At 38.2% G+C, this 12,743-nt stretch overlaps 1 protein-coding gene across 1 annotated transcript in view; it reads right to left on the reverse strand.

The window, feature by feature from the left end:
* The window catches only part of gnaz (guanine nucleotide binding protein (G protein), alpha z polypeptide), a 45,557-nt gene extending 41,400 nt beyond the window's left edge, over positions 1 to 4,157 (reverse strand). The window contains exon 1 of the mRNA XM_059539976.1: positions 3,822 to 4,157. The gene's annotated coding sequence lies outside the window, so the exon portion shown is untranslated. The remainder of the gene's footprint in view (positions 1 to 3,821) is intronic.
* Between the last annotated feature and the right edge of the window lie 8,586 nt (positions 4,158 to 12,743).

Below are 12,743 nucleotides of genomic sequence, written 5' to 3' on the forward strand. Positions count from 1 at the left end.
AAACTGCATATACAAGGAGCTTTCATATATGCGCATATATCCTCATATAGGTTCTTTCCAGCCAGAATATAATTTTGCACAAACACAACTGACATTTACATTGAAAAATGTAAAAATGTAGTATACATAAATTGCTTCTTTTTTTTTTTACAGGTCAGTAAAGTGTAAATTTATACATTGTTTATTATCTATGATCAAGAATCTAAGGCCTGTTCAGAAAGGAAATGACATTGCTCAATATTCTGATTTCTTAAAAATGGCCTGTTTTTTTAGTACATAGTAACCTGTCTGTTCCACTAATGGCAACACTACGGGCAACTTTTCTCCCAGACCATTTGAGCTTGTCTTACTTTAAATCGAACATATCTTTAAACCTTAACAGGCTCGGATGTAACCTATATCATATAGAATTCCACAGTGCTTCTTACAAATCATTTAGCTCTTGGATATAGCTAATGACTTGTTTCAATTCAAACAAAGGGCCTCTCTCACATGTGTTTCCATAAAACAAGGGCCTGGTCACCTCCTGACCCCAAACTTGTCAGAGGGTCAGATTTTCCATGCTCTCACTGAGAAAAGCCCTTTCAGTTGACTTCAGCGAATATTCCAATTCCAGCCAATCTATGTCAGAAGACAAGTCTTGCACAATATGCATGCTGCATTTTTTCAGTATGATATCACTTAAAGCTGAAACGAGAGATTACTATTTGTCAAATGTGAGATTACAATGATCAATCTGACCCTTCATGTTGTTCCAAACCTGTCTGAGTTAATTCCATGGAACACAAAAGGAAACATTTGAAATAATGTACTAGTTCTAAAAATTACAGTAAATGGGGACTGGAACCTCAAAAAGGGAAAAGTGCCATGAAAGTTAAATTAAGGTGCTCAGTTTGATCTGTTTTCTGAACCCTTTACAGCTTTGAAGTAGCACTGATGTCTGAATCATGAATGACTCTGTTGAGTTAAGATTGTTTATGAATCAGTTAATTGTAAAAATGGTTTAAATGATTCAGTCGCTTTTCATTGTAAGTGGATTTAAAATAGCTACCAGAACAATCGTTTGTTACAAATAAGTCTTAATTCTGAAAGTGAAGTTTAAAGTTGTTTTGTCCTTTTTGAGTCATTAGTATATGTTTAAGTAGCATCCTTGTAACACGCCACACATTTGAGCTGTAAAAATACCACCATTTGTTTTTAACACCATTAAAGATCTGACTAACCCACAAACCTTTAAAAATGTCGCACATCTGACTTCAAAACAGTCAGGAGCCACAAACAATACACCAGAAATGATAAATAAAATGAATTACTGTTTTAATAAGTAGTACCCTTTAGAAACTGTATCCTCAATGGCAGATGTGGGATTTGTCCTGAGCATTAATGAACAGCTGCCTGTCAGTGCATGTAAGGTCACCACCAGCGAGGTGTTTTGCCAAACCCCAGTTATGATCATTCAAGCATTCACTCCGAAAGTAGCATGTGTATATTTTGGCATTTTCCTCTCAAGAATGTTCCTATCATTGTTGAACTTTGAGTAAAATATCTTTCTCCTCATTATTTTCCTGCATCCCGTTCTAAAATGGACAGGATTTTTAGTCTCTATTACTTATGTAGCACAACCTCACAAACTAAACAATCTGAGTCTGAATTCAACATATCTTCAATGACAGAAATATACTAAATAATAAATGTAATGACTTTCTTTTGTAAAATATAAATTAAGATCAAACCTGAATGCATGCATGCTTTGCTATCTTTGCTGCAAGCTCCGGTACTTTTAAAACATGACCCAAATGCATAACAATCTGACGTTCAGTGAGGTTTTGTTTATGGCACGATTTCAATTCACAGCCGATGATGAGCTACCTAGAAAACAAAGCCTAGCGAGTTAAGCTATGAAGTTTATTTTTAACCATCATCATTCGAGTCTAAGCTTCCATTGTGATCATTTTGTTGTTGACGTTTATAGTGTTTGAATTTCACTGACACTGATGCCTGTGTTTTGACGTCTATAATTATCCTTGCGTTGTTATAAGCAAATGAGCAGCAGTATCAAAATGAGAGTAAGCCTCCCATAACGGTCATCAGATCAGATGACAACTCAGGATGTACAAATATTAACTGATACTTAGCTGATGTTGCACAATCATCCTGCAGTTTGGTCAGTTTGTGGGCTGTAGGGGGTGGAGCGCTAGCAGTATCTGCTCATCTTTGCATAGTCTGTGTTTTCTTGTCTTTGTGAGTACCAAAGCATCTTTACTGTATTATCACTCTATTGAGCAACACCAGTGCCACTGTGCTGTAATGAAGTGAACTTAGCTAGCATAACTGCTCGCCAGCCTTCCCAGAGGACAATTACACTGCTCTGTAATAGCTTGGGAGTTCTCAGCTATGTTTTATTGAAGTATCAACTTTGACCATTGCTTAAAGGTTCTTTAGCATGGACAAATGTTCTTTGAATAAAAAATTCTAATACTTAGAAAAAAATATTTTAGGAACTGTTCACTCAAAGGTTATTTGGGGAACCCAAAATGGTTCTTGAATGGAATCGGTGTAACATTTCCCTGTTTTAAAAGTGTCAAATGTGAATCTTGTTAAGGTAAAGTGTAAAAGCAATAATATCAATGTGGACACTCTCTCAAATTAATTTGTATTAGAAGAATGTGATGGGAAATTACTGAGTTCACATTGATACTTCTGAATTTAGCATTTAGGCAAATCGGAGCACGGTCCGAGGTGCTGCTGAGAAACTTGATAGGGTATAAGCGCAGAATTATTAAAGTCTTTTACTCTAGAGGAGCAAACTCTCTTTACTCAAGAGAGGCAATTTGTTTTCCCTATAATCTCTTTGCCATCATGAAGAAACAACTGAGACTTTAATGAGATTTAATTTGTAATGGGTCAGTGGGCCTTCCTGTGCATCCATTCCTTTGCTTGTGGCGGGTTCATGCAGGATATATTTGATCTTTGTCTCTCCTTTCGTTCTGTGTACTGCATCAACCTCCGCCCCTCTTCCCCTACTATCCACCATTATACCCCCCACTCCAGCCACCTAAACCCCTCCCTGTGCAGGTTCCCTCGCACACATGCACACACAACCCTGTCACCAGGCTATGCCGCCCTAGTTGCCCTAATAATAATCCTTGGAATTTTTAATTAATGCAAAAATGCTTCAAATGACACTTACTGGGAAAGGAAAAGAAAGGGGGGCTGCCTTCAGGAGGACCACAAACTCTGCTGCTCCACACACATTGACACGATCAATGGGGAACGAACGTGTCGTTGGTTAACGTGGAGCAGTGGGAGTCAAAGATCAGCAGGAGTGTGGCCGAAAAGAGAAAATTGACAAGCGGCTTGCCAGCAGAAACAGCAACCCTGTCCCTGTCTCTCCATGGGGTGTGTGCCTTATTCAGCTCCTTCTATATTCACCAGCCAGCAGAGAGTGGCATGAACACACTACACCTAGTGTACTTCCCCATTGGAGATTGAATAATATGTGACTGCTTAACATTGCACAAGCCGCATATCACTAGATATGATACATGGGTAAGGCATAAAAGATGTTTAGTCCTCAATCATGTACTCGTTAGCCAAATCAGGGCTCAGGAGAGCTGCTTTAGCATCCTCCTTGAGCATCCCCTCACCGAGGGGGAGGAAAATACCATTCTGCTACCCGAGGTGCTAAACACGCTCATGTTCACCTTCCCAAGCCAAAAACAAACCCAAGGACTCTACCGGAGAAGCTACCATTGGTGTAACAACAGGAATAAGGGTGTATGGAAAGAAGACTAAAAAAAAAGGAAAAAAGGCTTCCTCACCGTTTCACTGCTTGCCGTCCATTCACCAGCAACACTGCAGACAAACATTCGCTTGGGAGGCAGAGGGAGCACGCGATCCGTCCCTTTAGTCCTGAATCACCAACATCCTCAGATCAGCCAGAATCTCATCTCACACATGCACTCATTCAATGGCACTCTTTCGTTGTATTGTGCTCTCTCCTCCTTTTATAATTGTCAGTGTGCTATTTCCTCTCTTGTTAGCTCCAAGGCAGTTAAGAGACACTGCAGCGATGGGGGAGGAGGGTGTGTGTGTGTGTGTGTGCTTGTGTTCGTGAGTGAGTGAGGGAGTATGAGAGCAATGGAGGGAGGAGTCAGTGGGGATAGAGGAGAAGAGAGGGGAAACAGCTAGTAAGCAAGCTTAAATCCTAAGGAAAAAGAGAATGCAGAATGGGGTGCTGAGAGAAAATACAAGGCGTATATCGCATTGAATGATGGGTATGAAAAGAGAATAAGGAGGGTTAGCTTTGTGATTCCAAGATATGGCAGATGTTCTGCAGCCCTGCTGATTCCCTCAGCCAGCTGCAAGAGTCAGTCCACAACAAGGGTTGATTGCGATTTCATTGATGGCTGAAAGAGCTTGCAGGAAGACAATACAGAACGAGAGATAGAGGAAGTTGAAGGGGAGGGAGGAGATGACGGCAAGGGACCAGGAGGGGGTTGGATATGCTGCTTCTGTGCCAACCATTTCTGTGACAGAAGGACCACTTCCTCTGCAGCCATTGGTCCCCTGCTTGTACAGATAGATGTGCTGACAAATAAAATATCCAGCAGGGGCTAGTGGGTGATTGGAGCATGTTCCCCTCCCACCCCCGGTTGAGGCAACAAGATTCTGCCTCACCCCAGGCAACTGAGGACCACAACCAGTGCTTCTGTGCCTTGCATCGCAAACAACACTTCACAAATACTAACATCTACATGTTTTGTTGCACTAGACATTCAGGAAGGGGGAGGGAACAGAAAGGTGCAACCCATTCTTGTCTTTTCAAGTACATTTACGCATTGTAGGTTTTGGGGATATTTCAGTAGTCTAAAGATTTCACTTGCCATAAGGAGAAATCAGTAGGCTTAGTGTGACCCAATAAGTGACAATTAATTATCTGCCTTCAACATAAATCTTAGGCTGATGATACACAAGGCAACTTTTTGAGCAGTGTTGCTTTGGCACATTGATGGCAATACTCAATACTGCCCAAAAAGTTTAGGAGTACAACAGCTTGTCACTGGGGAAGTACTCTTAATGGGTCATCTTTGTACCTCTAAAAGGTTATCTGAAGTACCGTATTTCTAGGTAGAAAAGGTATACGTTTGTCAGTTTAAGTGTACTGTCCCATCGGTAAGCCCCGCCCACCTTAGTTACTGTTGCCAGCTCTGACAAACAAACGGAGTTGCTAACTGTCTTACAATGACAGCTCTCAGTGTGAAAAGCTTGTCCCTATATCTTTTTGATAAATGTTGGACACAGGAGGACCACCATTCAAGTGGAGGGTTATATAAAAGATTTAAAAATTAAAAGTGTGGGTATTAATTTGGAAGCGAGGGTTTACAGATCACAATGCAATTGGGAGAAGCCTTATGTTACGTTCGTCACAATCGCAGATCCACATCCTGGATCAACACTGATCATGTATCGCAGGGTACGATTAAATAAATTTACACTTAACCAGTTTAATATGAGGAGACAGTGAAATGTAGACCTTCGTTTATGTGTTTTTGCCATACACTGTACAAGAGGCGAGAACACTCCACTATATGGGTTTGTATGGACTCACTAAGTTTAACGTTAGCTACTTTTAGCCAGAGATACCTTGATGACAAGATGACATTAATGTTTTTGTCTTCATTGGGATTGGGGGTGAATGCTTCAGGACATTTTTCTCTGTTTTGTTTGTGTTTAATAAATAGAATAACATAAATTCAAGTGCCTATCACCTCAGAATCTCAGAACCTCAGATACCTGGAATCACTGTTACAAGTACCACAGGCACATCGATTTATTAAGCATAAACCCTATAAAAACGATGCGAGCTTCGGATCTTCCAATGTTTCTCTATGGCACTGAAACCTACAGATGTCAGAGTTCTGCTCCCCATGCAACTGAAACTCGACCGCCATTGGCTCATCTGCGTTCACTATACTCAAATGTTCTCTACCTACATGGTGGTCTCTTTGTTAAGTCTCTTTTGTAGGTCTCTGTGGCAGTGACTGACCTGTGGTCTGTGTCATGTGGGCATCAGTGGATGATTAATGAACAAACTCTCACACCTTATTTTATCAGATTGTGCCGCTTCCCTGTCATGTTACACAACATGGAAAAAAAGACATACATACATACATTTCATTCTATCGCCAGACGACAGCAACGTGATTTCAATGGATAATTCACTACAAGGAAACAGGAAATGAAATATGAAATATCATTGAGACCAATTTGCATAAAAATTTGTAAAAATAAACATACAGTACATAAACTTTTTTCTTTTTTTTTCTTTGCAGTTCTCCTGCCTCCTACCTTTCTTCCTCCCCCGATTACCTAATTTTGGCCTAATTCTAAGGCTTTGCATGTATTCTTCATGCAAAGTACAATCCCATTGCCAAAAAAAAAAAATGTTAAAAGAGGTATTGATTAAAAATATAGTTGATTTTATGCTTGAAACATATAGGTGCAGATAATGTAAATCGAAGGACTATCAGGTGCAAAGTAAACATATAAAGACATTAGTGTTACAAGAAAAGAAGTTACTGAAACATTTAGTATATGTGGTAAACAAGATTTTGGTGGGAAATGGTGGGGAATTTTGAATGCACATGAACATCTCATGATAAACTTGTGTGGTATTAAAATTACATCTGTGCAACCATAATGATCACACCTCCCTAATCAGTATATATAACTGGATAGGGAGGGAGGGCTTCAGTTCTGCGGCTCTCTGCCTGTCTGTGATGGGAAAGTGCCCAAGTATCAGTGTGTGCTTTTTTCCACCAAAAAGCAGCATGATTACAAATGTGATATTGATTTTATAAAGCAGTTAAATAAACACATTTTTTTATTTATTTAGACAATTATGTTTTAGACACAATATTGACTATTTCCAATTTGTGTCTCTGAGCAACATGATGCTATTTTGTTGCTGAATGACTTAAGCATTTAAATGATTCGGTTCAATCGCAATGACTCACTTATTAACAGTGGCTTGCTGCCACCTACTGGCAGTTATAATTTTACATTTAAATCATCTTACATTTTTTTTTAAATGTTTATAATATAATTACAAATATCAGTATTCAACATTTTATGTTTAAAATATCAAAACAGTATTAATGCATGTGTAACTGCAGGTTAAATACATTTATGTCCTGCATTAAACAGTGCTAGGGCTGCATTTACTGCATATCTACAAATCCGATCTTTTGACCATACCCGATTTTTTGGCCTCTCTGTTTACATTCAATAGACACGACTGTTATACGATAGACTATCTGTTGTTTACATAGTTCCCGCCCAAAATGATTGTGAGTAATTGCACATGGTTGATCCTCGGGTTTTGAATGGCTGTGCTATTAAAATTATTTATATAATTCACGTTGAGTGGCCATTTGGCTATTATTTGCCAGCAATTTTTTTACGTTTCCATCTCAGTAAAATGCGAGCACATACAGCACAACGGCATTAACATGCTATCTTTTCCAGGCAAACGTGTCGCCCTCGCGTTGGGAGTTCTGCAGGGAATCAGATATGTGTGTTTAGACGTAGGCCGGATGTCCAGAGTATCTGATTTAAAACCACATTTGGAAACGGCTCAGATCGGATGGGAAAAAATTGGATCTTGTGTGGATTTTTGTGTTTACACATGTGCATTAAATTCTGACCTGTGTCAGATGTGGGCAAAAAATCTGATTTTTTTCTGCCAGTGGTAACGCTGTCTAAATTCCCCTTTTCTAATGCAGCTTCTGTGTTTTCTCTGCATTGCAAAGATTAATTTTATCAATACTGATTCTATTTGCTTGGTAACAGCCCAAATGACTTATTATTCTAATTGACTGATCCAATTTAAGAATTTGACTGAAAAGATGATGCACACTTTTAGAAAAAAATAAAATAGCTTTATGACGAATAAAAATCTATTTAAACTTGTTTCTATTTGAACTAATTTCTATCACTTCTGTGAACTGATCACCACACAGAAGAATATAAAAAAATCAGTCCATCAACCAAAATACCATCTAATTATCATTATCGATAAAATCCTAGAAAACAATGAATTTTTAGAAACAATATATTCTTTGTCAACATCGCATACCTCTAATATATTTAACGTTTTGTTTATAAAAAAATTTAAATAAATGTGAGAAGTGCACGAAAAAATGTCTGTGCATGTCCCTGTGTTGTTGGGTTTGCTTACATGCGTTCTGGGTGAGATGTGATGGTACATTTCTATAAACAGCTCTCCTGTGGGAGGAGTGATGTATGCGCAGTCTGTCCATGCAGGCAAAGGAAAAGTTTGGCACTTGAAAAATGCTTTGCAAACTATCATGTCACGCAACAGTGTCAGATTGGCCCTTGCATCTCCATGAAATAGCAGGTAACATGAGTTTATGTACTGTATAATTTAAGTGTTTTGAATACAGCATTTCATCTGATCTCACAATGCATCAAAATTCATGTGGGCCACATTTTCATATTTCGTTTTCTTCAATCACATATAAATAGCAAATGCATGCCTAATCTGCTCATGCACGCTGGGATTCAGTTCACAACAGCAGTCTTTGCACGGATATTGCTAAAGGTTCAATTCCGATTGGTTCAGCTGTTTATTTAATTAGAGCTATTCAAGACCCATGTGTTCAGTTGCTTGCACCATGTTTAATAGTTACAAGCTTTCAATGCTTTACAGCCACACTGGCCTAGTGAACCTGTGGTTGTGCTGTGTGCATGACGGATACAGGGTCGCACTGCAAGGGTTTCAGGGGAAATAGATGTCACAGATGCAAGACATGACCTCGGGCTTATGTGTGTCTTATCAGATCATAGCAAGCAAAAAATTACATTGAAAAATATTACACAAATACGACATTAGAGGCACTTTTTTAGATACGGTTGGTGTCAAACTAGGCAGCAACTACTGAGCAATACCTTCATTTAGGGTAAATTTGCATGCACGTTGATGCACATTTAATGCTTGCTGCTAGAATAATATAATAATAATAATACAAAATACAAAATTAAAACAGACATCAGGGTTTTATCTGGACATTTTGGTACCAAGGTTGGCAAAAATGTGCAAACCTCATATAAGATGAATAGTTTTGTAATGAAAATAATGTAATATTTCTGCTCGTACAGTTTCAGTCTTGGGGTTTTACACATTTCACCGTTCTTGTACTAAGCATTTCTGCATTCTGTATGTGATTCCACATAATTATAGCTGTCTCTGTGCCCTCTGTTTGTCTGTCTCTCTCATTCTCCATCTTCCCCCTCTCTCTTTCTGTCTGTCTCCGCGCCTCTCTCGCTGCTTCCTGTCTCCCTAATCCGTAATCCTGTGAAAATCGGTCAGGCGAAACAGGGCGGCTTTGATCAGGCTCTTATATCAACGGTGGATTCTGTGTCAGCTCACCCGGATCCCACAGAACCCTGGAGCCCTGGCGCAGGAGCTCCTGACAGCAGCTCATCAACCCAGCCCAGACACCCTCATTCGAAAGGACTTATGATGCGTAACAACTACAGCATATGGGTCATTTGCCATTGGATTTCTCATTATTATACAGACTAATTTAGGGATACTGTAATGTTTAAAGACCCCCTAAAATTACTAATTACGACAGTGAATTCCAATCACTTAAAGTGTAGGGGGCTCTAAATTCGCAAAAATACTCAAAACTACATACATCTGCTTTCAGTCCTTTAAAACATTATAATGTTGTTGTTTTTTTGCTTTTGTGTTTTCCATAGAAAACAAGGATCAGTCAGAATTATTTTTACTGTAATCAAAATTGTGAGTTGATTTAGTTCAACTGTTCTTGAACCCAGAATACGCTTTAATATTCATCTGCTGGAGCAGCCAGGTTCTCTGTTTGTGATTTGCACCGGTCTCAATCCCTTTGTGAGTCTGGTGTTGAGTAGCTTTGCTCACCCAGGGAGTGCAGACTTTCCACTTCCTGCGCAGTGATATCTCACACCCTGACGGGTAACCAGGGTGCCCATTTGACATGGGCAGTAACTTTATACTCACAGGACGTGAAGTTAGCAAAGCCAGACATCTTATCTTGTGAGTGAAGCACAGTATTGGGTTTGTTGTGTGTTTAAAAGTGATCTGTTTTATATCAACAATACAGCGAGGTTTTACCGAGCCATATTTATGGGCCAAATTTCTCTTGTCACAGAGCTGAACTGACCAGAATATTCTATAAATAAATACATATATTCTCAGCACTGACTTCACTTTTCTGAATAACCGAGGTGATCCCAAGGTGATTTTTAGTGTATCATATTCCCTCAATTTCACACAGGTGGTTTAGCAGAAGTAACAACCTTTATTTTATTGTTTGCATATAATGTATGTGAATATATATATATATATATATATATACACACACACACACACACATTTACACAATTATTATTATTTTTTTTTTTACATAAGTGCCTCTTGGTTTTGCAGGTGCATGAGAACTGTAATCAGGTTCTTTGAATCAGTAAGAGTGCATGAGCATAGGTGTGCCCCAGCACTGCACAGGAAGTACAGCATCTGATAGTCAACCACCTAGATGAGCTTCTATCTCTTCCATCTCTTTCTGCAATTTCAGCAACTAATAGCGATACCGTCAACACTATGGGTTTTTTCCATTTAAGACTTAAAACTGATTAACAGTGAGCGGCGCAAGTGTACTAATGGGTATGGATGTCCAGTGATGCCTGTTGATTCAGATGAGGTTCATTTTGTCAGCGGGTAATAAAGAAATAATTTTTTTATTCATTTTTTTTTTTTTAAAGCTGCCATGAAATTAATATTCATCCTATTTTGTCAATGCATATTATAAATCTTATTGTGAACGATTAATCTGGACTCTCATTCTGACGGCACCCATTCACTGCAGAGGATCCACTGGTGAACAAGTGATGCAATGCAAAATTTCTCCAAATTTGTTCTGATGAAGAAACAAACTCATCTACATCTTGGATGGCCTGAGGTGGAGTACATTTTCGGCTAATTAAAAATTTGGGTGAACTATTCCTTAACATTGTATATAACACATACAAAAAATGAACATTTTATAATCTGTTACAGTCGGATATACATCATGATATGGGGGGGGAAAATAATCTGTCACTACTCTGTAGAATGTCCCTAAATGCGCTTGTTGGCGACATAAGAGAAACTTTAAAGCTCCCTGTAAAAATCATCTTTCGGTTAGATGATTTACCTAAAAATTTAAGAAGCTGTAATGTGAATATTTTTTTATTGTTAAAAAAATACACTTTTTTAATATATATTTTTTTTTACAGTAAAATAACACAAAAGTAATATTTCTTTTGTTTAATATTCCCACATTTCTTTCTAGTTTAAATGACTCTAGTTACTGCAGGGTGAATACATCACAACCATCTGGAAGTCATGATGCACTGGATAGGTTGTATATATCTAGGAAAATGTGAACATTGTATTCACCCACACTTCTTAATCATTCCCTGGCCGGATTGTTTGTGAAGCTTGAGTATTTCTTTCACTGGCACGCCATCTAATGGTTATAAATGATACTGAAAAGGCACAAGAGGAAGTGCACATGTTCTTTATACATAATAAATGTCACAAAAGATGTCCTAAGCAGCTTAAATAAAGAACATTAAACTATCACACTCATGCACTCATTTAAATATTCAAGGGGCTGTAAAAATGCTTCCCAAATAAAAACATCTGAGACCAGAGGTTTAAAAATGGCCAGCAGTTATTTGCACTGTGTATATAGCGATAGAGGATATTTACACTAAGTGCAAATAGTTAAAGATTCTGTTTACACTGTTAAAATAGCAGGATTTTCTGCTATTTATACTAGTCTACTTTTTGCAGATAGTGGCAATAATCTGCACATCAGTGGCCCTATTGTAGTACATTATAAAACAGTATGCAATAATAACTTATTGAGTGTACATTTTAATTCAAATTATTAAATGGATGCCACCTTATTGGGACAATAATATCCTCCCTACACCTACCCGATACTTTATTTTTAACTTTTTGATTATTTCCTTCATTTTTATTGAAAATAAATGCTTTTCCGATGTGATTTGAAATTTGAAAAGAGAGAAAAAAGTTAGCCAAAAAGGCAGATTCGATCACGTCAAAATGAGTACAACACACGTTTTACCATCTGTGCCACTGAAGCTGAAGACTGTTAACTGTCTTCTGTAATGTTGATTAGACCAAATCACGCGTTGGTGAGCGGGGTTAGTGTAAATAGCCTCTGCCAACAAGGCGGGCTATTTGCACTTAGTGTAAATAGACACTTGGTTAAAAATGTATATTATTAGTTCTTGAAACACTACTATTGTTTCTGTGATACTTAGGATTTGAGGTTTGATGTGTAACTGTTTGTGCTACTATCAATGACACCTCAAATCATACAGTTTAGAGAGGATTTATTTTCAGCAGGTGGATGATAGAATATCTGAAATATAAAATCACATAGACTCAAACTGAATTTCATACATGTATTAAGATCATTTTTTCATGTTTTTTGGTCAAATAAAAAGGGTAGGGGGAGTTCAAGGCCATATGCAAAGCAGGACTAGATGAGACACACCTAAGAATCAATAGTCCACTGACTCTGGGCAGTGTCTCTCTAAGCAACTGTTGTGGTTACAAGGACAGGTTGGGAATAATCTCTGGGAACAACAGCTCCTTGCAG

The sequence above is a fragment of the Carassius carassius genome, chromosome 45, assembly GCF_963082965.1.
Source record: "Carassius carassius chromosome 45, fCarCar2.1, whole genome shotgun sequence".
Taxonomy (NCBI): domain Eukaryota; kingdom Metazoa; phylum Chordata; class Actinopteri; order Cypriniformes; family Cyprinidae; genus Carassius; species Carassius carassius.